The sequence below is a fragment of the Calidris pugnax genome, unplaced genomic scaffold, assembly GCF_001431845.1.
Source record: "Calidris pugnax isolate Ruff unplaced genomic scaffold, ASM143184v1 scaffold277, whole genome shotgun sequence".
Lineage (NCBI taxonomy): Eukaryota > Metazoa > Chordata > Aves > Charadriiformes > Scolopacidae > Calidris > Calidris pugnax.
Genome location: NW_015091023.1, coordinates 706,752 through 733,365, shown reverse-complemented (window position 1 = coordinate 733,365; position 26,614 = coordinate 706,752).

Sequence of the window (26,614 nt, the reverse complement as noted above, 5' to 3'; positions counted from 1 at the left end):
CCAGCTGGTTTGGGAGCTGGAGTACCCCTTACCTGGCAGAAAACTTTCTTTGTGGGACAGATTGTGTGTTATTATTGCCCATAGCCAGGAAAAGAAAAAATCTACTGAAAACCAGCTAAACAATTCTCAAACAGGGGATTTGGAAAACGAGGTGCATAGATTCAGGATTTATTTTACATAACTTGCTTAGCCGATACCGATTCACAGTCACAGCACTCAATATGCTTAGCTTTGGTCACCTCCGTCTTTGCCATCTTTTCCCCCCAGTCTTAATTTCTCAAGTCTCTCAACCTGTTGCTTCATCTCAACTCGTAAGGTCTATGGTGGGCTGCTACAACCTCTGATACAACAGGAAACCCTCTCCAAGTGGGGTCCCACAGGGTACTTGCATGCGGAGAAGTAACACTGGATTGAATTATATGTGTAAAAACTAGCAGAGCTCTGGAAGAATTCAACAGCGGTAGGGCTTGTGCAGAGGCAGAGGAAGTTGCAACACCCGTGTAAGATGTGACACTTCCAGAGGCTTTGGCAGGACTCTGCGTATCTGCTACACAGACACAAACGCACAGCACATGCTTCTCTGCAGAGCTGTTAGCCACTGTCTTGCTACAATGGATGAAGACAAATTATTGGGCAGAAAGCATCACGTCACAAGACTTGCTCACCAGTTGCAAGGAAACACCGTCTCATCACGTGGCCCAGCTCTCATCTGCACACCTATGTCAAGTATATTTAATGTGCTAAGAAACAGATATGGTCTGAAACCTCCACGATACACAGATCCTGAAACAGAGTTTCAAGTAGGATCTTATTTGTGCATTTCAGTGCTTGTTAATCATATTCATTCACATTCCTAGCAGGCATATGGGGAGAGTCTATACAGAAGCCAGCCAAGAGGAAGAAGCAACTAAAATAAACAGATGGGTGGACAGGGAGGAAATAATATTAAGTAGTTAAACACATAATATAGTGTCTGGAGAGAAAAATAAAAGGGCTAAGAAAAAAATATCAGGCAAGAACCCTTCTCTCCTTCCTTACAACACACACGGAGCAAGTGATAAGGGCTTGGGGAAAATTGTAAAGTGTCTGTAAACAAATACAGAGATTGTAAAGACAAGTATAAAGGACATAGCAGCACATGCAGAGGGGTCAGACTCCATTTTCTGTTATCCTGGAATAAATAAAAATAACTTTACTGGCTTTCAGTGAGGTTCTTCTAGATTTACACTAGCATAATTGAAAGCAGAATCTGGCCCAGAAAGTGGATTCTTGAATTTAACCAAAACATTATGATGAAGTGAAAAATCAGCAGAGGCTAAAATAGTGATGGATATAAACTCCAGCTGGTCAAATAATGAAAGAGAGATTCATGAAGATGTGACTCAAATCTGATTTTTTTGCTACCAGTAGAGTCATACTCTTCATTATTCTCCTAGTCTCCTATTTAAAAGTTTAGTCATCCAGTCATGGTGAAGAAACAATACTATGTGAAAACTGTAAATGTAGTAAACAATTCACCAAATGAACCATCTGAACTACACAGGAAAAAACTGAAGAATTCATTATCAGTAATCAGTAGCACTCAGGGAGAGTAACTCACAAGGAGGCAAAAAAAGTTCTTTGCCTCTGATTCCTTTATTACTACTCGGCCATCTCTGGTGTGAACATACTCTCAGTGAGTATAGGGCATTACCAAAAAAAGGAGAAAAGGACAGATCTTTAATGCAAGGGTTTAAAATCTGCTTTATGCAGAACACATAGCAAAAACACCATAATGTATGGTACTCCTTAGTGCCACTTATACCAACAGTGGCAACAAAGAAGGGATGACCCCATTTGGGTGTTTCATTATCTCCATTTGTAGTTCAGCAAAACTCCCTTCCTAGAATATTAGTACAAAGATAGCAATAATACTCATCACAGAATAATGAAGAACGTTGAAGCAGTGGTAACCACAGGACAGAAGCATAAAAAATCCAGTGTCTGGACTGGATCCAACCTGCTTGGTGTAATTTGAATTTACAGAATTTCACATTATGTTTCAAATGCATGTCTTTAGTCTGTGTAGCTACAAATAAAAGGAGATGTTGCCTTACCAGAAACCTCTGAGCTTTGCCTTCCTGCCTGTCAGAAAGAGAGAAAAAAACTAAGATGAACAAGAAGAAAAACTAACTAGAGCCAAACAGGCACATCTTGAAAAATGCCCAATGAGCTACCACTCACTTAGAGCCTTCTACGCAATGGGGACTTTGTGGTTGTACCTGTGAAAGCAGAAACTCTGCATTTTTTTCAAAGAGGGTAACATTTGCTGTTTAGATGTAACAGTGGAAAGAACAAAGACACAGCTCTGCTCTCCACTGATCCCAAATGGGGCAGATTTTCTGGGCTTTTAGGCTCCCAGAAGGTTTTTGTAAGCACATGGTGCTTCCCTTTTTGGTCCTGCCACCTTCTCTCCCAACACTAAGGATGAGACAATTATTTTGGACAAAGTAAGTTTTAGATACATGTAAACGCCAGTGATTCAATCGATCAAATAGCCATCTTTTTAGGACTTGGAGAATACAAGGGAAATACCAAAACTTAAATGAGCAAACACAAAGTCTATCTTTCTAGACTCGCTAGGGATAATCTAGTATATATTCTTTGTCTTTGAGGTCTTCTTCCCTTTCCTCAAAATATAGATACTCTACACATTCACCCAGATGTTGCCATCCAGAGAACACAGCTGTAAATACTGGAAATGTAATAGATTTTGTTTTTCTAAAATGTAAAAGGAAGTATAAAGGAAGGGGGGGGAGCTGAGAGGTTTAATTATTGTCTTTCAGAGGTGCAGAAAAGTCTGAGGGGACTCATATTTATGGAGAGACAATGATTTTATTTTGCTGTAGTGAATGAGGGGAGTGGAGAGGGAATTCTGTAAAACAAAATAAAAACATGACTGCTCTGAGTCTGCTTGTCTGGGAAGTACTTTGGGTTGCTAGTGGGAGCAAGGAAAAGATATCCAGAGGAGGAGAAAATGGCAATATTAAGCCACAGGGTCTTGTGAAGAGGGGAAACAGGAGTGCAGTGAAGCAGGAAGAGTGCTGTGCTCCTCAGGCTGGGCTGTGTTAGAGTTCTGCTAAATCATTGACTTCCTAAAGCCATGAGTTAGAAATTGGGCTTGAATCTTCACAGAGACTTTGGAAACACATATTTCTTTCTTAGAAGACAGGTGTACCTACAGAGTCGCACTGCACCTCTGTCTGTTATTATTTCTGAGTTCCTGGGGCCACAAAAAAATATAAAATAATTTCAGTTATAAGTAGGTAATAATTTTACATGGTGGAATGCAGCTTTTATTCCCAATTTATAACAAGATCCCCTACCTCTCAGGTAGGATGGTAAAACATTTACCATTGGTATTCACCTTTCCACTAAAAACAGTGACATTTTTTTTCTGTTCAGATTAGCTTAATATCTATTTGTTTGTTGCAAAAGAGAACGTTTTGTAGACTTACAGGTTTACAACCTTACAGGTTATAAATTATGGTATTTTCCACAAACTGTTCAGAACTGTACTTGGGTGTTTAAAAGATATACCCAGAGCTTTACTGCACTATCCCTCAGAAGATGAGCACAAGCTCACACTAAATTCAGGTTAGATTTAGAAATGAACATTTTTTATCATTCATCATGCTATATGATAGATTGGTTTTTGCATTGAAAGCATGTACCTGAAATTTCCTGACTTGTAGATTCACCCAGGAGTGGTTGTACCATGCTGTGCTCTCCATTTTTGGATGAGATACTGTCATATTCTGTCCAAAGGGTTGACATGAACTTGTTATTTTGGAATGAATCACTCTTCACCCCAAAATGAGTAGAATGGATGAGAAACAGGAATTTTATTTTCAACAACTTTGACTTGCAGATCTGAAGTTTCCTTTATATTGGCCATTAAAGAGTGTTGCTATCTACTACTGGGAAAATTCCCATATTCTGTATTTGTGTTTAACTGCCACTTGTAAGAATTATGCAGACACATCAGTAGGAAAAAAGCAGTTAATCAATTGTGTTCAGAAAACATGAGGATAGCTTTTCTTTATTATTATTGGTCTAAAAAGCATTAGTATTGACTTACAGATGGTCACCTATGCTGGAAGCTTATGAAAGAATCTTAAATTGTGGAAAGATTATTCTAAATTTAGGGAAGCATCAACTCCCTAATGCTAAAGGTGGAGTCGTGCTGCTAAACATATTAGTATTTCTTAATTCAAACACCTGTTCTGCCCGAAAGATACATAAAAAAGCTCTTATTTATTGCTTGCATCTCCATTTCAGATTTAATCTCACTATAAATTCATCTCATGTTAATTTATGTGCAAACAAAGACACACACATTTTAAATATCCGAAATGCTGGAAATAAACTTATTTTTAATTTTGTGCTTGTTTTCCATTTGTCAACCAGCAAATGAAAGGACTGAATAAATCATGCACTAATTGCCAGCGGTGCTAAATTTAGTGTGAGATCTGGAATCCTTTTGATCAAAACCGCTGAATATGAAATCGTCCTCAGCTCTCTAGGCAACTTTATCCGCCTTTCTATTCTCCATCTGTCAGTCACCTGGGAATTTGTGAACTATTCCATATGTCAGGCTTGTCAATCACAATGGAATGTGGGAACTATCTGCCTACTGCATAGGAATTCTTGTTAAAAATTAATCTGCATTAAACTAGATGTTCTATATTTTGAATACCGTATTGTTTAGTGTTGCTAAACATTTTTACCTATATAAGGCTAATGAGAAATTATATTTGACATGGTTATTTGGATATATTTTTGTAAGTTTTATATATATATACACAGAATTTTTTTCACTAGTTCTGGAAGACTTGGGAAATGTTGGTTTTATCACCTATTTCAGTGGTTCTGAGTTTTTTCAGTCAGTTCCTCAGGGTCTAGAATTTTAGATTATTTTTCTCAGCCCAAAGGCGATTGGCATTTCTAAAGAGAGGGCAAGGAAGTTTGTTGCAGCCACCTTTAACTGGATGAATTTTAGGGGGGGAAACAGATCCTCTCCGGTCCGCTCCCATGTGTTTTGTTAGAACTTGTTGAACAATTAAACCCAGGCACTTTAAACATAGAATCTACACTAACAAAGACAAAACAAGGACATGGACAGTTTCTTTACCAAATGATAAGTTGTGTGAGCTTCTATTTTGACTTGAAGAAATCTTATTAAAAAATTCTGTTTTCTTTCCCTGTATTTTCATAAGGAAGGATTTAAATACAGCTTCTGTTGCACAGGGTGAGCTACAGACATATTTATTGAATCTTTTTCTATTAATAAATGTTGTTGGAACACTTCTCCAACTAAAGCTGAATTCACATAATTTTAAGTGGAATTAGCTCTAGTCAACTGCAACTTTCTAAAGAAAATTAAAAGCATATCACAGAATCGAATAACCTTTCCAATAAATACTCCAAAGTTCAGATTCATGGTTATGCTGTTGCATTACATGCAATTGGGTTTGGTGGGGAAGAAGCATCCCACTGGACAGTTCCAAGGGATTAGATATTAGGAAGAAATTCTTTACTGTGAGGGTGGTGAGACACTGGAACAAGTTGCCCAGAGAAATTGTGGCTGCCCCATCCTTGGAAATGCCCCCCTGACCAGGCTGGATGGGGCTGTGAGCAATCTGGTCTAGTGGGAGGGGTCCCTGCCCATGGCAGGGGGGTTGGAACTTGATGATCTTTAAGGTCCCTTCCAACCCTAACCATTCCATGATTCTGTGACTTGTTTTCTTGTTCCCGACCTTCCCCTTATTGCCCTGCTTCTTGCTGACATATTTTCCAGTTAATCACCCGCTTCCACTGATTAGCAAATTCAGGTGGGCTCTGTTTGCTGGCAGCTGAGGTTTCATTCACCTGAAGCTCACTTGGCTTTTCTTGTGCACAGAGGGAATACCCACTGAACATGCACCTGGACCAGTGACTCCCACAGTCCACTCAGGGCGAACACGGTGCCCGTCTGCCTTTAGCCACTGCACTGATACACTAAAAGTTAGTAATGCTCTTATCCAAATTACCAAAATACTTGAGTTAGCATTGGCAGAAATCTTAAATTTTTTACTCTTTGCCTTTTCTACTTCTGTGGCAGCAACATTGCACAAACATGTCATTTTTGCTTTTAATGTCCTCATTAAAAGAAAATGTAAAGCTTATACATGTTTAAACCATGAAATAAGTACACATATTTCTGTATGACATTTAAAAGCAAGAAAATATCAAAATCAAGTTTCTCCTTTATCTTCAGTATATGGAAGAAGTGTTTGAAGAAGATTTAAAGGATATTTGCAAGCATAACGTATATCAATTTTTTAAAAGTTATTTATCATATGAAAAGGCAGATATGTAATGACAAATGATGTTCCTCAGACTTCTAATACATTCCTTGACAATTCTAAGTTGGGAGCAAAAAACAATATTTTACTGCAATGAATACTAATACAAATTGTTTCTCATATTATCTTCTGTCTGAGAATCATTTAAGGCACATAAATAGTGAAATTTACTTTTTACTTTAAATTAATTGTGACTGTGTTATATGAAGTTCTGCTTTTTTCTACTTCAGGCTTGATAAATGTCTTGTATATCTAAAAGTTTGACTGTTTCTTCCAACTCTATCAGCAGGTCAAACAAAAGTTAAAATGTACCTTTACAAACTTCATACCTTCTATTTCATAGCCTTACTCAGGACCTAAGAATAATTTTATGCTGTCTTCTACATGATTTACTTCTTCCTTCCTATACTTTACCTTTGGTCTCTAAAATTTTGAATGTTTGCACAAGCAGCACCACCCTGTTTGTAGCCATCTTCTGAAGTAAAACTTCTGAAATGTAGGAAGTTCACAGATGTTTCTGAGAAATTTTTCAGTGCTTTGTGATTATATCAGCAATTTGACTAAGTTCTTCTCTATGGCTACTAACCACGTTGTATTCTAAGAAGGTGCGTATTATTCAAAGTAAAATAGCACATGATACATACATGGCCATTGAAGGCCATGTAATACAGACTCGGCTCAAATGAAAACAGTTCTCAGGAGCAAGATTTGGTTCTAAATCCTACTTTTACCTTGAAACTTAAGCAGTTTTTTTTACGTTTTATTTTTGCTTCCTTTTAACCAGATTGAAACTCATGAAAGAACTTGGCCTCTAATCCTATGACTACTTACATTGTTATTACAACCTCCCAGTTAGGACTGTACTACAAGGCTTTCTGGAGAAATAGACATGTTGTGTTGCTCGGATAAAAGTCTTTTACTATAGTGACTTCTGCAAAGAAGCTTACTAGTCTGGAAGGAAAATATTTTCCCTTTCAGAGTCCAAGAACTCTTATATTCATCAAACTGTAGTCATCTCAACATTTTGTCACTTCACCTATGCGCTACCTTCATGGCTTATTTTTTGTTGCTTTAAAATGAGGCTTGGTGTGTCAGTGGATGCCTCAACTAGATGCTGGTTCAGTTACTCTTTAAGGGAAAATTAGTACCTTATATTGAGTAACCATTACTAGATGAGAAAAGCACTATGAGCCCACCTTCACTTCCAAAAGCCAACTGGCAGAACTGAGGAAACTAAAACTCAATGTCATCATTGCATACAGCCAAAAAAGCATAACATAATAGAAGATTCAACAGTTACCTTAATTTTATACCTGTCCCAAACCTGTTAGGTGGTCTAGGTAGTCAGTCTCTGTCTCCAGCCCTCACTAGGTCAGTCTTCAGGAAAACTGACAGAGCCTGGAGGCTAGGTTCACAGACAACTCAGCCTCACTCCACTTGGAAATATATTTTGAAATGTAAACAGTTCTGACATAACAACAGCTTCCCTGATTTTTTTCAATTAATTTTTCAATAGAAAAGTAACAATTTTTTTTTTCCAAAACTTTACTTTCAATTGCTAAATATTTTTAACATTTCAAGCTGTACTTTGCGTTGAGGACTGTTCTCCCAGGAGCATCAGGCACCTACTCTCTCAACAACTGTTTCCTCCCCCACAGGCTGCTGTGCTGGGGCTGCCCTTCTCTGACACCACTGCTCTGACTAAGTGGGCCTAGCTTGGGCACAAGGGTGAACGGACGGGTGGTCAATGAGCTTTATTAAGCATTTTATAACTAAACACATATAAAAAATAAGCAGGCAGAAATTAACAAAAGCATTCTATGCAATCTTGAGATGTCAACTTGATGTATGTATTCATATATATGTGTATTTATTACTATAAATAATTATATATTTATGTGCATATAGATATATACATACACATACACACTCTCACAGGTCTTCTTGAAATGCAGTGTATGTGTTCTGGTAATTTCGGTATTTTTTTTCATTCAGGGCACACCAAAACATGCCTCAAATGAATGCATTACAATGGTAAAAGGTTAAGTATGTAAGAAAATTGAACTATCTAGAACTGGGCAAAGACAGCTGTACCTTTCTAAGTCAGGATGCTGTTCAGCCCTGTGACGGTGCCAAAAACTTTCAGCAAAGCAACATGAGCTGCAGCGTTAGTAAAGGAGAGAGCAAGAAAAGTTCCAGCAACCTCTTCCCTTGGTGTGCTGGTCCTGATCCTGGGCACAGCATAGTTTCATCTTGACTCTTAGTTGTAAGATTTGCAGTTTTGTTGAGGAAAGCTATTTAATGGTGAGAAAGGATCATCTTTACTGTTCTGAGAGATAACACAAGTTCTAAAGGCTCTATTTAAAAAAGATATAAGGGAAAGGGAGAAGTTAAAGGTACTATGTGTGATTTTAGCAAAGGGTTGTTCTTCCTGTTCTTTACAGCAGAAATATTTTCTGTGAAAGCATCCATGTCTGCATGCTTTGGGTGTAGCAAATTATCCATGAAAGTACTGATTTACTCTGAATTAAGAGAAAAGCAGATCTATGACACTACACGCCTTAATATATTTTCCTTTGATTGTGATTACCCAAAACAAATAACATTTCAAAAAGGGAAGAAGAAATTATCTACCTATAGGAAATGAGAAAGAAGTCCTAGGCAGAAAGATCACACATCTTCCAAAATTTATATCCAAGAACATAATGTCCTTCATGTAAGTTTGTTTCTTCCACCTACTCAGAATACTTATTCATTCTGCAGTGTGAAAAAGCATGTCACCTGTATTGGAACAACAGAGCCATTTTATCAGAACATTGGGATGCTAAAGGAAGCATGAGGCAATTAATGAAGTGTTGCACTTTCTTTTCTTCCTTATTTTTTTTTCCCTTTCTCTCCTTGTCCTTGCTTTCTGGAACAACTGGAAATAATAATAATAACTGACCCTCCCCAAGATATAACTCATTGACCGCATTACTTCCTGGTTTGTAGTCCCACTGTATAGTGTAATCATAGGGGAAATTCAGCATTTAACAAGTGGTGATCCTATTTCTTCTTTATTTTTAGCTGAGGTAAGGACATGCACAGACACATACACTCACACAAAATGGTTACTATTAAAAGCTGGACATTACCAAAGAGTGCAGTGTTGACGATGAAAAAGGAAATTCTGAGAACAAGGGAAAATCGAGATTAGTCTTGTTTTATTTTTGGAGAACTGCGTGTTCCAAAATGCAGCAGTACTAAATTTTTAAACAATCCTTTTTTTCCCTTTCTTTTCTGCCTAAGGATGAGTTAAGCCTTGTGCTGTTGCCTAGCATAAATCCCTTCCTGCTTCTTTCCCTGATTTCCAGCAATGAGTAAGTGTCACTTCAACTTCTGGCTGAGCACAACTGATTGGCATCCAGGACAGAAGGGTCTCTCCCAGAGACCACATGAAGATACACTTCAATATGAAAGCTCAGCAGTGATACTGAGCTTTCTTACTATGAGACATCTTCAAATAAAAATGAGTAGATGCTTAGCCTGCTTCCTTCATTGCTCTTGCCTTCCACTTGAGACTGCAGCTTGTGCCCTCACTGCTGGGGAGATTTTCAGATGGTAGCTATTCATAGTTGATCCTTAGCCCAATGCCAGAGACAGTCCTTGCTGTCCATTCAAATATCAGGCTAAAGAAAAGAGATTTGAGCAGCTCTTGCCTTCTCTGCTTGTAAGCACTGGACTCTGGCTCATATTACACCATTTGCAAGATGCAGCTCTTCATCATAAATAAAATGAAAAAGGGGCATTACAGTCAGTGAAATATCCAGACTTGAATCTGACTTATAGCTGTTTTATTTATTTATTTATCTTTTTTAGGGGCAGGTTATCTTGTCTTTTTAAAAAAACCGTGGAAGAACACCAAAGCGGTACTTTGAAAAATGTTACAATGTATAAATAGCAACGCTGAGAGCAGAACACAGGCTTTGTTGTGTTATCACACAGCAGATCCAACAATATACTACAGATCCATATTGTCAACTGAAATGGAAAAGAAAAACAGTTCAACAAGAATGCTTCTTAGGAAAACTACCCAATTTACTTGTGTGTGTCTCAAGGCCAAAGCATCTTATCTTTGCACAAATCGTTCTTCTGTAGTGAGTAACAGCAATACTTTTTCAAGTGATTTTCTGTTGTGTGTCATAACAGGCTTTCTATTGATGTTGCCAAAAAAGCCTCTACCGTGATTTTAAACTAGAAAGGGACACACAGTTTTTAGTCTAGAAGAAGAAAAGTCGTATACCAGATATGTTATCAGTATTAAGCTCATAGAACCTGACTAAATATGTTCTCCATATTAGCAATAATGTTTTTTAATCTTTTGCTATAGACTGCAGGAGTAACCCTTTTGTTGCATTGTTTTTGGACTTCTGAGATCACTTTTATCAGTTTGAGACCAAATCTTCCCTCCCCAACAGAAGACAAGTATTCAGCCAATAACGATCACTTTTTATTGTGTAACTATTACTCAGTTACTCTAGCCAATGCACAGATATTGGCTCAAGTATACAAGACCAATTAGAACAGGAACACTGACAAGAAAACATAATAATACTTCCTTCAATTTATTAGTTACGGTAAATGGCTTACAACAAACCAAAAAGCCACTAACAGATTCTGAGACGGATGCATTGCCTCTGTACTGTAGATAATTAAGTGTTTTGGTGGGAATTTGTTCATAGGACTGATATACAATTAGACAAATTTGTTCACATATCATGTTTCATTGAAGTCTGTATGAGTCTTCTATGCTTGGCAATGGGTCCTGATCCTAGATGCTTTTATGCCTGATTAATTGTCAATATTAGGCAGGAGTTTGCTCATTAGCTCCTAGCAGGGCACATCTCAAATTGCAGTGAGCTCCATTTACAGATGATATGCTAACTGTTAATAAACTGCATGGATTGTGTGTGTGAATCTCAGTTAGCTGACTATATGCACATACATATATATATATACATATATTATGCATGTATATGCACACACACATATACATACATGCAAGTGTATATATATATACACACACACACACATGCACACATCAGTTAGCTCCCTGGAAGAATGGAATAAATACAAATTATTCCCCTGTATACAAGTTGTGGCTGCAAGTGCTGCTAACTTATTCAGGGCTCCCTAGTGAATAAAAACATCCCAACATAAATTTACTGTGTATTATTCATGCTACATTTTAAGTTTTCAATCTGTCATGTCAACTGCTTTAAATCATATCTAAACCGATGTGCTAAACAGACGTCACTTTTAAACAAAAGGAAGTAAATTAAAGAACATCTTGCTGTACAACAGACATTTGTTTTGTATATTCATTTTCCAAGGACTTCATTTTTAGATGAAGAAAGATAGAAGGTTGACAGAGAAGCAACTGATAATGCAAACTATTTTTTGCAGATCAATTTTACCTCCTAACAAGTAATACTACTGTGCTTAACAATTCAGCCTCAGTGATGACTATTCCCAGATCATAAGGTACTTATCATGTCTAAAAGGTAAATACACTTTATTAACTTAATTGTTTCTGCTGCTAGATTTTGAAACCTCTCATCATAGCTGAAGGTGAAGTTCATAGGACTTTATTAGTATAAGTCTTTGGCCAACAAGCTCATAGGAATCAACAGCAAGTTACAAATATGAATCAGTGAGCTTCCCATCGTAAAAGATTATGCATGTTGAGCACTAAAGAAACACTGGAAAACTAAAAATCAACAAAACAAACATTAACTATTTCAGTCTTATATATGAGGGAGCAAAGGCGTGGAAGTTGCAGTAAGGGCTATTCCTTAAGTGTAAAGCAGTGAACTAAAGCTGTGGTCTAGCTGTTTTCATTCGTCAATGGGACAATGCTGCCTCCACATTCTCCAATGCTGTAACTACATTTCAGAGGTGACAATGAGATACTTGCATCAGGAGGTCTTCTGTAGCAAGAAGATTAACGAGTTGGTACTCAGAGTGCACAAACATGAGAAGGGGTTGTTTGTGTGTTTTTTCAAGGAATTCCACTAAGAAGCAAAGGTTACCAAGTTCAATCAATAAAACACTTAATCCTTGGATTAACTGAAAAGGAATAAAGAAATATGAATATAAATAGCTACACAGGTCTCTGTGTACATGAAAAGATAAAAACAAATGTAAGGAAAAGGACTTTCAAATGCCTAGAAAAGGCACAAATGTGTTTCAATTTTTTTCTTTGCAGTATTTTTCAAATGTTGTCTTCCAGTATCATCAGCAATAGGCATTGGCTCACTTTTCAGTAACTTCAGTTAAAAACCCGCAAACTATCTTGGTAACAGCATGAGCAGTTAGTTGCACATTTCAAGGTGTATAAACAGTCCTCACAAGACCAAGCATGATGAGAATATGGGTCTATCAAAGAGGGGCCACTAATGTGGCACTCAGACGTCTCCTGAACCAAGCATTTGCTGCAGGATTGACTGCCTTGTGGGGCTCATCACAGTTGTGAATAAGTAATGTACCACGGTTATCTCCAAAACTGAAGCAGTTCCAAGAAGGTCATTTCTCATGACTATTAGGTTTGAGGTAAATTTAATCCCCATTAATATTTCTTAATTCATAATAGCTATTTCTTTGCTTCAGACTTCTGCAGTTCCTACCGCAGTGAAGTAATATATTTAGATGCAATGTGGAAATATGGGGTTTGGGTATGGGCAAAATCCTTTCTGCTCATTTTTGAAGAACAGAAGAAGACATTTTGATTACAACCAGAGAAAACATGCCTGGATGGAAGACTCACAAACCTTCAGTGGCCTTCCTCCTGTGTTCCTCCCATCCTTCCATGTGAAGAACTGTCTAACAGTGTCTAAATACTGCACTATTAGGAGTCTCTCACTGCTGAGAAAGCATGTGTGGAGGGAATGGACTAATTATGGGGAAATGCTGCCTTCTTCAGTGGAATTAATGTTGGAAACAATAAAGCCTTTTCCTGCACAATATGCAAAATGGAGTTCCACATTCAACCACAACATCAAGACTAAACTTGGAAAGCACAGATACCTCTTTACCCAGGTGAATTTTAAAAGTCAAAGGAAAACTCACTGCATTTTTGATGGTTGAAATAACCTAAAACCCTGCACCCTGCAACTTCAGACACGTGCAGGAGATGAGAGTATGTAGTATTTGATGGTTACAGGAGACACTATGAAAGACATTATGCTTTCAAAGAAGTCAGGCAAAATTTAAGGAGTTTCAAATAAGGCACGAAAATATCTCTCCATTTTTAACAGACTGTTTTGTATTCCCTGAACTTTCATAAACCTTATTTTGGGATCTTCCTCACTCTCAAAACATTTTTTCAGAGTGTCACAGTAAGGGTAATGTATAGTAATCTACTTTAAAAACACAGATTAGATTTCAGTTGGTTCTTACTTTAGCTCACTCAAAATGCTGCTGATTTGCTGTTGTATACAGACAATTCCAACAAGGCTGACTTATAGAAGTAATAATTAAAATAGCAGGTAACCTTCATTCATTACAAAATAAATTGTACCTTTTACAATTTACTTATCAGAGCAATGGAAAGAATAAATTTGCCCACTTCCATATGGAGAAGCCTTCCTCTTCCTAACCACTGACATGCTTTCACACTCCATAGTTTGCTATAAAGCAGAATATGTCTCTGCATTAAAGGAACCATCTCCAGCAATCCCCAAAGTAAATTATTCATTCATCATGCTTAGCCATGCTTCAGAACAAAAGCTTTTATCAGGACATACCTGCTCTGAGTTTCCTGGTTCTAGGGCTGTAAGACCAGACCATGTATGTCATTATTGTCATTACATGGTGGTCATTACAACATACGGAAAAAGAAATATTCTCACAAATTCTTCAGGCAAAGAATAAAGTCTTAAGCAAGAGAAAGACAAAACATTAATCCTAAACCTGAAGCTGCTTCAAAAAGCCTTTGGAGAAAAGAAGGATAAGTTCAAAAGAAGAATGAGTTCTCTCCATCTTGGCTGGTGGTAAAATAAGCCTAAGCGCAACTCTTTGCATGATCAACACTGAAGGACACTTAAAAAAAGAAGAAGTGGCAAGGGTCAAGACTAGCTGGGTCTTTCATCTTCATCCCTGATCTTCTCCATTGATTTGCCAACTTAAAATACCTACTGCAGGATAATGACTGGTCCCCTAGAGGCAAAAATGGTTTTAAGATGTGAAGGTTGCTGCTCCTGAATTTCCTCTTAAAAAAAAAAAAAAAAAAAAAAAAGTGGTTCTTGAATCAGATGACTTGTTGACGGCAAACATGGTATTTGGATTATGAGCACATCAAAGAAACATATTAGTAAGTTTTGCCTTAGGAAATGTAGAAGGTAAATATGTAACCATACAGCACTGGTGCATATAGCACTCTGCTTTCCAGCAGGGTGAAGCGTTAGGTACTGAGCACTAGTTGAAACAAGCTGATGTTTGGTGCTAAACATCACTGGCTGGTCACTAACTGCCATACAAGCTTCAATAAAACTAACAGTTTGTGTTCAGCTAGCATGCAAGATTATGAACAGGCAAACTTTCTCATTTAAAGTATGTCTAAATGGATGCTGGGGAGAGAGAAAGAAACAAAAACTGAAAAAGGAGAAAATTGGATACATTTCTCTCCTACTCCAAGTAGTCACCCTTTTCTAATGGGCTTCAGCACTAAGAGGAGAGGCGAGTGTCCTTCCTGATAGAAATCTGTGCTGGCCACATAAAAAGCTGTTGTGTCCTGATGCAAGATTGGTGCCTTTGCCTTTGCCTGAAGAACCGTATTTGTTCTTGCTGAATGCTCCCAATGAACCATGTTTCCAGAACGCCTGAGTACAGCACAAACAGCAGACCATCCCCATGCCTAGTAAAATTTAAGTAACCTCGATTATACATTTTAATACCAGCCTTTTCCATCCAGCTAGGTGAATAAGAAAGATTAGCTGTTACTAAAAATGGTCCATGAAGAGAAACAACATTTTTCCCAAAGCTTAAAGACACTGGAAGAAAGAGCAAGAAGAAAAAACAGTGAAAGTGTTGACATTAATTCTGTGATTGAGCTTATAAAAATGCTCAATTACCACAGTCCATGCTCAGGAGTGCAGATACTGTGTTTCATGTCAAAAGGAATCTACTCAGAATCGTTTTTCAAAAAACTTTATATGTTTGGAAAGTGGAGATGGCTGACTACTACATGTCCACGTGTCCTTTTTTTCCTTCCTTTTTCTTTTTTTTTTTTTTTATTTCCTAGTCAAGCATTGATCTGTTAGCTTCAAAAATATCGTAAGTGGCGGGCAAAAGAATATTTTTTTAAGGAAAAAGATTCAGCAATGATTAGATTGAGAAAGCTCAGGCAGGAACTGATACAAATTATGCTGCCCAATATGTTAAACAACTCTCTCCTATTGTAACTGGAAATGGAAACTAAAATCAGAAGAATAATTTCCTGGTAGGAAGGGAGGGAATTTAGACCAACTCAGATAGGAAAAAACCTCTTAGAATGGTTTAAATACAATGTTGCCTACAACATCATTAGAAGCACAGTTGACAACATTTTAATGATTTATTAACTTTCATGCAGCAATGGCTTCTCATTCAAAGACAAGTTGCATAATCAAAATACCCACAGCACATTCTGGCTCCAGAGGTTTCCAAAATTCATTTACTTAGATTCTGAAGTAGCTTTCACTTTCCCAGTTCTCAGGTCATAGATACAAGTGGTCAGCATAAGTCTACACTGTTTCCTTATAGGGTATTATATCTGGAATGCCTCTACTTCTGGAAAGGAGGTTAATGAATGAGAAAGAGAGAGACTGAACCCAGTTATAGTTGTGACTGAAAAGAGATCATCATTCTAAAATCCAAACCCAGTCTAAAATGCTTAAGAATTTTATTTTTTTCTATATTTTTTACCAGTTTTACCAGCTGTACTTTTGCACTGTAAAATTATTTGTAAGCCAAAGCAGAAGATAAAATTATAAGATAAATGCTAAATTTAAAACAAGAAGCCCTAGAAACCTATTAAGAAAGTCAATTGTTAAGAGCCTTCTTCATAGTATTGACAAGTAAACAGTTCCAGTAAGCTTGCCAAAGTGCTCATACAATTTCATTCATGTAAACAGAGCCTTCCTCCAGTGTAAATTGTACAGTGCGCAGGCACACGCAGGCATATTTGATCCTCCTTTCCACATCCATCTCTGCATGCTTTTATAGCTCAAGCACAGTGAGTGGGGGGGCAATAAGTCTGCCAGGTATGAAACCACTATTCCAAATTCCAGTAAAGACACTGAAATGAATCAAAAATTTGTCAGTGTAGAAATTTTGACTGGGTGTCCGTGAGCTCCAATCATATTATGTACAACTCCTTTGACTTCTCTAGAGTTTCTTCAGTTTTACCCTTGTTGGAGATGAAGTAGAATAAAAGTTTTCCTTTTTTTTTTTTCCCCTCCAATTACTTATGCTTTATTGTCTACCTGACAAGAAGAATTCTCCTTTGCATTTTTTCCATTCTTCAATTGCACAAAATATAATATTTTCTGAAGAGTTTACATACTTACGGTAGATCTAGTTGAATGGTCTCAATACATCTGCACAGACAGAGAAAACTCATTTCTATGGTAGAAAAGGCATTCTTCGTTTCTTTTTTTTCCTCTCCAAAACTACCCTAGGAAGTTGAATGTATGTATATATGAATGTATTTTATGTTTTATTTTGAAAGTATGAAATCAGAAGAGAAGTAATTGGAATAAGCTGTGGAAGACTACCTCTGCTACTTACAAGAAAATAAGGAAAGACAGGAATAAACTGATGTACATTAGCACATGACCTTCCCTTTGTTTTAATCTTATATACAGAGAGGCAGAAACAGTATCAATCCATCTTAGGAATTTCCTGATATAAAATGAATATAGCAAAATCTCAAAGATCTGTAGCAAGGAGAAAAATCCTGGACTTCAATGACTGGTTTAAATTCAACAGATTTCTTTTCCATTTGCTTCTCAGATTTTATTTATCCTCTTTCCTACAACTTCCACCACCTGAAGCTTTCTTACATTTCTTTATACGAAGGAGAACCGCCTGAGGTGAACCCGGCTGTTAGAAATCACTCCTGCTCTGGGAATGGTGCAGTGCAGTATTTCCCTGGGGGGACCACTGAAAGGACCCCAGCTCTGGGAATCACACCAGGGATCAGCTTGGGCAGGTCACTTCTCTTGCTGTGCTGGGCTCACTCAGCAGAGACACTGGCATGCTGGTGAGGGCACACATTGCCTTTTTCCCGTGACTTTTTCCCTGTGGAACCCAGATATGATGGGAATTGGATGGAGGCTGCTGCCCCAGCTGCAGAAGTTGCAGCTAAACAGGCACTCAGAAGTTACTCACTCAGTCACTTAATCATGCTGATTGGTGGAAGGGTCAGACAACAGTCTGACCTTTATGGACTAGCTGTCAAAAGAAGGAGTCCAAAAACATCCATTTTCCAAAAACAGTGGCACAAAAATACAAAACGTGTTAAGCTGCACATGTGGTGGACTGTGTCCTTAAGTTCTTCCAACGTACAGACCACATGTTGTTACTGCTGGCAGTGTCTCCTCTCAGTCTCACTTACATCAATCCCTCAGGAAGCGTAGTAGTTTTCATAAAGAATAACACTTCAGGAAAATATTTAATAAACTTTATTTATGAATTAATAGACTTTTTTCTTTCATAAAGAAGCATAGGTAAGCAACCCTGTATGCCACTTTGCACAGGAAACCATGGGTGTTCCAAAAACAGAAGAACTCTTGATGTTCATGGGCCACACAGCAGTGTGGCAACATCTGTTTTGGGATCTTGTGAGAGGACGCACAACCACTCAGTGCTGGTTCCTCTCCCAGCCTCACCTAACACAGATGAGTAATAACCAGCTATTACTACCACAAAGCAGCTGCTTGACAACTCTGAAACAATGTGGTGGCTTCGTTGCACACCAGAGAGGCCCCACAGTCCTGCACTCCAGCTTTGCTGTGAAGGCTGGGTGCCAGGAAGAACTCTAACTCTGAAGACCACAGAATTGGCTTTTCAAAGTCACAATTCATGCACATTAAGAGGAAATGTAAGACATGACACGTGCTCATCTTCTAAAGAACTTCAGTGCCAAGGCATAATGACCTCTGACCTTTCTCAATTTGTAAATTAACTGTTGGGTTTTGTTTTCTTTAAGATTCCTTAGGTCATGCAGGGAATGCAAGGACCTAGTCCGAAGAATAAATTAATGGCAGTAGCAAGCAGATATAGATAATGATGCTTTTTGACAAGGATAGTATTTTCAAACTAACTTCAAAGCTCTTCACATCTCAGAACATTTTTTTTTTCTTTCAAACACACACATAAATATATATGCCCACACACACAGACGGAGAAAGCAAGTTTTCGAAACCTTAATGAAATATAGCTATTTCTTTTCAGTCTAAAGAAGAAAAACACTTTTTTTCCTTTGTGTTTAGATATTTATCTGAGCCTCAGAGAGAGTGGATAATCAGTAGTTACATAGAATTTGTGGTTCCAACTCCCTTAAAAGTATTCCAGCATCCTCCTAAAGTCACTGCACTTTCTGGCTGTTGTTTATTCGTAAAGATCAGGAAAACAGGTGTTTTTGAAAGAAACTCCTTTTTGCTCTGCAAGGTAAGTTTCCCTGAATGCTTTTTAATGTCATATGATTAGGGACAGAGGTGCTCAACAGGGATAACATATGTTATATGACAGGAGACAAGGTGACATTAAGCTGCCTTATTTCTTCCATATCAAATAAACAGAATTATTGCATAAAATTGTTCTTAGGACACTTTTAGTGATTGATCAGTACATCTTTTTAGGATTTCAAAGGAGTCTGCTCAGATCCCATAAATAATGTTTTATTTTTAAATCTAAGTTATTTTCCAGCTACATTCTTCTGCATCTGTCACTGCTCAAACATCTTATTTAGAGAGCAGAGGAAAAGATAGCTCATCACGTAGATAGTCCTGTGTGTCATTTTGCTTTCCTGTCATAGATTATTTTACTGCGTACCTCACCTACTTTCAGGCAAACTTTGCTGCAGTTCACACAGTGCTAACCACAGATTTCTGCAAAAACATTTTTGATCCTTCTTCACACAAATGGATAAGTATTAATTTCATGCTCTTTTTTAGAATTTAATAATGTTACTCTTGCATGTCAGTTTTAATTTAAAATTTACCTTATGCATATAGATAAAGATTTTGTGAGCTCGAGACCAAATTCTATCCTTATCTGTAAAAATGAAAACACGTTAAAGAACACAAAACGGTTCTTAGCGACAAAGAATTTCTGAAATAAGCTGCAGCTTTGTGTATTGACTTTTAGTCACAAACAATAGTAAGTGTAAGATAATTCAGCCTTTACAACCAGTACAGAAAGCTGAATCTGTCTCATTTTCAACATTAGGCAATACATGAAACCCACCTGGGGATCCTGGGAAAGCCCATTCAACACTCACTTTCAGCTTCGTTTTGTTTTTCTCCTCCTACTGCCCGGCCTACATGAACTCTGAAGGACACACAATCCTTCTTGTTTTCCCACCTGTAACGAACTATACCGGAGCAAAAGCCCTGCTAGAAGAACTGTTACAAAATCTCTCTTAACCCATTACGGCTGCAGTAGTCACCTAAATTGGCTGTATGCGCTGTGTTGTTTCACTTTAAATACACTCTTACCTTTAGAGGTTACTCTTTAAGCTGTCTTCTGTTGCCATAGGCACACTAGGTTGAACAGATCTAGCTAAACACAAACAAGGCAAAAATAAAACGTGTGAACCTGTGCCTCGAGAAAAAGACACCCTGCCTTTTCCAAGGATTCCACAGAATGAGCATTTTTGACAATATTTATATATGCTGGGTTTTCAACTCTACCTTGGACCTCCAGCGTACAACGATTCTACACATACACACCCACACTGTACACACATTGGCATATGGTATTTACAGTACACCTTCCATATTATCATAGAACTTTCTTATTTCCCACTATGAAACACAGAGAAAATTTATGCTGCGTTGCATACAGTATGCTGTGTTCAAGTGAACTTTACTACATACAAAGTTTCAAGAGCAGGTCTGTGCGAATCATTAACTTTTCAAAAGGCACTAGTTCCCTTCTGTCACTAATGACATGCGTAACAGTTTAATGTAATGCTACTTTTAATTATGAGAGCCCTTTCTTTTAAATATCAAATTTCCCTCTCTAAATTGTCCTGAGTTCTCTTTACAGTCTCATCTGTCACTGTAAATGTCATCACTTTATTCCTCCTTTGGATGCAGTGACAGGCCCACTCTTATCCCCAGCTTTATCTCTTTTTCCATCCTTTATTGTACTACAAAGATCCCTCTTTCATAGTTTACAGCTGTATCCGCTTTCCACACGTGGCAAATGATTGCCTTGGTAAAGGTATTTTCTGTTTCAATCTTGCATTTTCCCAAGGGAGAACAAAAGGGACAAGCTTTCTGGAGTTGGTTTCACTGAGAAAATTGTTTAGAATTGCCTCATTCCTCAACAGATTAACGAATGCATACAATCCTGGCTTAAGTGCTATTGTACAGCACAATTTGTCCATTATACTTTGTCCTTTCCATTTAGAAAACCCCCTCACCAATTAAAGTAATACAGCCTTCCAATACCTGCTCCCAATTAAATCTGAGCTGTATTACCTGCCTTGATGCAGCTGGTCACAGATTCCTACCACTTACTAGCATTCATTAGTCCCATTCATTATAAAGGGGCTGGTGGCAGGAATTCAAGCTACTGGCTTTATTCAGGGGCCATCAAAATTATCAGCTTTCAGCACAAGGCCCCAATAAGAACAGGATTAAGTGAAGGGAGAGGGAATTCATACAGTAGCGAAATGTCATTGTTTCTACTTTGCTCATGTCTGTTCTAGCCCAGTGCATCAGGAGCATCCAGCGGGTGTACAAAAGAAGACAGCTGGTCACAATTGGAAGAAAGCCTTTTCCTCATTTGCTTTCAGCATAGCTCCTAATTTTGTTTTCCTGTGCCTCTTGCCTCCCAGCCTCCTTACTCCAAAAGGTAGCCTATTGTCTGATCCGGAGCCTACTTACAGATGTGATCATTAACCACTTAAGCTCTGCTGCTGCAGCCTGGCTCAGTACAGCTTAAACACATCGTTTTGCTTACTGAGATGAAAAACCACTAATTTTTCTGGTCATGTGAAAAATCACCCGGTTGCTGAGGTATCACAGCCCAGTGCAATGGGGCTTTTCCAGGCACGCAGTGCTCCTGAGATGCTCTGCTAGGTGATAGCGTGCAGTGTGGTTAGTTGCACAGTAGGAAAAAAAATCACCTCCTGCTCCTAAGTGGTTTAAGTGTCAATACCCACGTCTGTAATCAGAGCTTCCAGGATTTACTGGGTGGTGGTGGTAGTGGTAAGACAAGCAGCCACACTATGTAAGATTTGGGGCTGTCACAAACAGAGGAGTTTTGGGGTGGTAGTCAGAGGTGGCACAAAGTTGTTACGCCCCAGATCTGCCCACTCTAAAGAAGACGGTGATCATGTTGTAATCCACTGTTCCCCCATCTAAGGATGGTGCAAGCAGGAAGATTAAAAAAACACAAGAAACAGTAATATTACTTGTGAATGCAGTGAATGGAGAGGCTTGAAAAACTCAATCCACCCCATTTTTTGACCATTTTTAAACTAATTATTTATTGCAAACACTCATCTCTTATCAAGGATCAGCAACATATGCATATCCATAGCATTTTTTAAGGTGGCGGAGGATGTATATTAGTGTTTTCCTCTCAATTAACTTCTAGGCAATTTTCCCAGCTAAATACATAACATCTTTGGCAACATGCCAACCAAAACCTTAAGACCCAACACTAAATTCTGTACTTATACAGGCAGCTTAGATTTTCATGCGGTGAACTGGCAGAATGCCAGTAACTCCCACCATAAACCTAGCAGTAGGAACACTATATATTTTTTTTATCAAGAAACTCTACTTTACTTTTCCAAGACCACTTGAAAACTGCACCATTTTAATGTTCCTTTAGCACAAAATAAAAGAAAGATTTAACCTGCTATTAAATTAACCCAATTAGCCATTTATTTCATGTAACCTTACACTTCTGATGGCATTAAATCAAACACACCAACATGTGGATTTTTTTTTTTGTAAGTTATGGTAATTACACACTGCACACTAGACAATAAATTTCTCGCTAGCCTTTTGCCCTGTTCTTTCTCTCTGGAAGAAGATTATTAGAAAAGAAACATTTCAAAACCCCTCCTCATATACCTCCTGCAACACTGTATTGGAACAAGATGAAATATTTATGCGGTTAAAGAAAAAAAAAAAAAACCCACAGAAAATAGGGGGGTCGGGGGGGTAGGAGGAGGAGGTGGAAGAGAGAAGGAAAAAGGAAAAAAAAAAAAAAAAAAAAAAAAAAAAAAAAAAAAAAAAGAAAAAAATAAGGAAGTAAAATATTTCCAAAGGGCTGTCTTCCAGGCATGATAAACTGAAGTGCTGGTGAGAATAGACTCTACATTGCTGTCCTGGTGATTTGACACAGATCATGCACAGAAAGGTGCAACACCTTTTTCCAGTAGGTTTTTTTCTGGGGGGGTGGGGAGAAAGAAAACCCGGTTCAAATAAAACTTGGCAATAATTCAGAATCCCCAAATCCACAAGCAGAGAGGCCCAAGAAGCATGTGTGTGGATCACACCTGCCCCACTGCTGCTACGGAAGCCCCAGCCCTGCCTTGCCCACCAGGCCATGCCCTTTGTAGCCGTGCTTCCCAGCAGGCCCCTTCATATGCTGGTGCCATTTTGTCCCATTTTCAGACCGGCTTTGAAGAGGTTTTATCCCAGAGAGAGGGCAGAGAGTGCTCTAGGACCAGAGCTGCCCCTTGCCTGTCCCAGGAGCCTGTTGGCAGCCCCCGGCATGGCGTATGTGTTTGGTGCCCCATGAGAGAGAGAGCAGGAGCAGCTCCTCCACCGCAGAGCAGCATCCCCGCCGCACACCGTGCCGGCACGTGGCCCTGGCAGGAAGACTGTCAGCAGCATATTGGATATCCTCACAAAACAGATAGAGTGCCCTCCCTGGTTCTGTTTAGATGTCTTCCGTGGGGCTTACTTTCGAGGATGGCTCTGGCTTCTGACCCTGCTGCAGATGGCGTAACTGTTGCCTTGGCAGGCTGCCACTCACTTCCGGTTCCCAGTCTCACGTTCCCTTCCCTTTACGACGTGGGTAACCCTGCTCCCTGCCTGCAATGCCTCCTCCTCCTCCTTCTTCCTTTTTTTTTTCTCCTTTTTTTTTTTTTTTTTCTCTTCTGTTCTAGTTCCCTGGCAGGCACAGCTCTTTGGCTCCAGAAGCTTGTTAGGTATTTGTCACTGAAGATTTTATTCTTCCTTCCATAAAGTTCACTCCAATGACGAAACTAATGGAGCACTCTAAGAAGAGTCATAATATTCTAGCTAAAGGCAGCCAAAAAAACTGGCTGAAGCATCTTTCCTTTTTTTCTCCCCCCCTTTCTTTTTTTCCCCGGCTGTCAATGTTTTAATTTCTCAATTAACTTCACTTGTAACCCTTCTAAGTATTAACAATCTTTTGAATCTTATGTGAGTTTTTAAATATGAAGGGTTTTGTTATCTTCACAGACTTTTAAAGATAGATTGATAAACTGTAAATAGTACAAATTTGATATGGCAGCTTGAATTGATACATCTAGAAGACTTTCTGAAATAAATTACTTCCAAGCCATTATCTGTTATTAACTCTTCAGGAATCACACGATATTCAGCAATGTGAAATAGGAAAAGTTCATCTGAAAATACACAGCAATTGCTGTTTAATTCAAATCAGTATTGGACACGTTCAATCCTTTGCATTTTGTTTCCTCTCCCTGATTAAACTTTTGCACCTCAATTCCTTAATTCACCTTTATAAGATTCTTGCCTCTCTAAAACATGCCCTCTGCAGTTCTGGATTTAGATCTTTTCATATTCAAAGGTAAACCTTTAAAATTTTCACTTATGTAGTACTTGGGGTCACATTTTTCATACAGAATTGTACTGCCCTCTACACAAAGACCCTTAGTTTTGAACTACTGAGATCCAGGCCAAGATTCTAATTTCCTCGTTTCTTCTTAAGTGGGCTGAAGTGAGGAGGAATGATATCAGAATTTTCTCAAAGGAGAATGAAAAAACATAATTCTAGAGTGACCTGATTCCTATTACCCAGAACGTTCAACGTTGTTGTGTGGTTTGATTCTCTAGCAGCTAATGGTTCCCAAGTAACTCAAAACATTCTCAGCTTTTAGCTAAACAGACTTCTTACTCAGTTGAGCCTGACCAAACTGCTCTGTCTCTGTCAGATCATCTTTTCCAGACACCAGGTTCTTCTGGTGAGGATGAAGATACTATCAAATACATGTGTATCTGTTACATCTTTGAACCACATAGGTCTGTGCCATTATTGCCACTCTTTAGGTTACTACCAGGTCCACAAAGCACTGGGTAAACTAGTGGGAATTTCCCATCTCTCCAGCTTATTTATTTACAATTTGTGGGTCACTTACACACACACACAAAAAAAAAATAAAAAAAAAAAATAGAAAGAACAAAACACACTTTCAGGGTCCCTTTTTTTAAGGAAGTTCTTCCATTTGTCTGTATTTCCAGGGCTGTTCTCTGTGGGGAAAAGGAGCTTTGAGACACCCTTTCCAGCCTCTTTGGATAACAATCTTAGATGTTGTGGCACTGCCACTCTTTAGTTTTGGATTTTCGTCCCCATTTATTTTCTAATATCTTTCTAGCTAATTCTACAATCTATACTGCCTCCTGGCTGGAATGTAATATATCTCCAGCATAACTGGATATTCAGAGATTTGTAGGGTAATGGTCAGTTTTCTCACATGCTGTTATTGCCTACTGGAGGTGGTCTTGCTTGCAGACTGTGGTGTCTTGGGTATCTGTGACTTTAGGCAAAAACATGTCCACTTGCTGTCTGTGTTTCACATAACCCATTCAGTTGTGTGTTCAGCTACCATGCCACTAATTATTTGAACTTCACTTTGATATACAAGAAATTTCCATGAAAAATTTCATTGATGTGCATGTATTAACTTGTAATGACTTTAGTCTTCTTCCATTTATCCAGAACAGTGGATGTGTTTAGCACATGGGAAGAGACTATTCTGAGTAGTACTGATACAACCTTTCTGCTTCTCAGTCTGTCCTCAAATGAAGCACTGGTTTCCACACATAGGATTAGATGCTTTGCAAAGCTGAAGTAAATAGTATGACTGTCCTAATTTTTCTTGACTAACTTCCCCTTGAATATTTGTATATTTTTTTCTGTTATGTTTTGGACCATGGATATACTTTGGACAGTGAGCAAAATATACTATGAGTTGCCATGATTTTTTCTGGAAGTACTATTTTTTTGTCTTCAACACTACTGAGTCAATTTTGCTTTTTAATTTGAAAAGTCTGTGTCCAAAATAAAGGCAAAGATGTTATGCCTGTAATAGACACATGTCTTTTGAAAGTTTATTTGCACTATTTTTAGGTCCTTATTTCTAAGAAAGCTGCTCAACATCTTGTTTGTGGTAACACATAACAAAATTTCTTCAAGCCGTTTTGATGTACATACTTTTTTTCCTTGCAAAACTACATGGAAGAAAGGCCTATTCCTGGAGTTTCTTTTATGGCCTCTGTTCATCTTCAACTTACATCTCTCTGTGGCTTTAAGATCATGTACAGAAGTTGTGGTGGTGCGAAAGTTGGAGGCTTGTCCAGAATGTTCTCACATTTTGTAATGTGCTACAGAGGTCTTGTTATTCTACCATGTATGTAGATGGCATTTGGGTTTTTTTAAATAATTAATTATTTCTGCATTGGTGTCAATACTCTCCACCTATACACCCAAAATTGGCCAAACTGGGTGAGATCAATGGTCTATTTCCTATTTCCTACAGTGCCCAGCAGGACACAGCTAGAGAACAATATAAGAACAGGGCAAGCAGACTGTGATACTTCCCAGTCCCCAGCACTGGGATTTACTAAGCCATGGATGGTAGCTTTGGGCTTAATAGGATTTTTCTTCCACCATTTATCAGCAGTCCTGGTTAACTGGGGAGGTATCAGTTGACTGGAAGTTAGAAAATATGACTGCCATCTACAAGA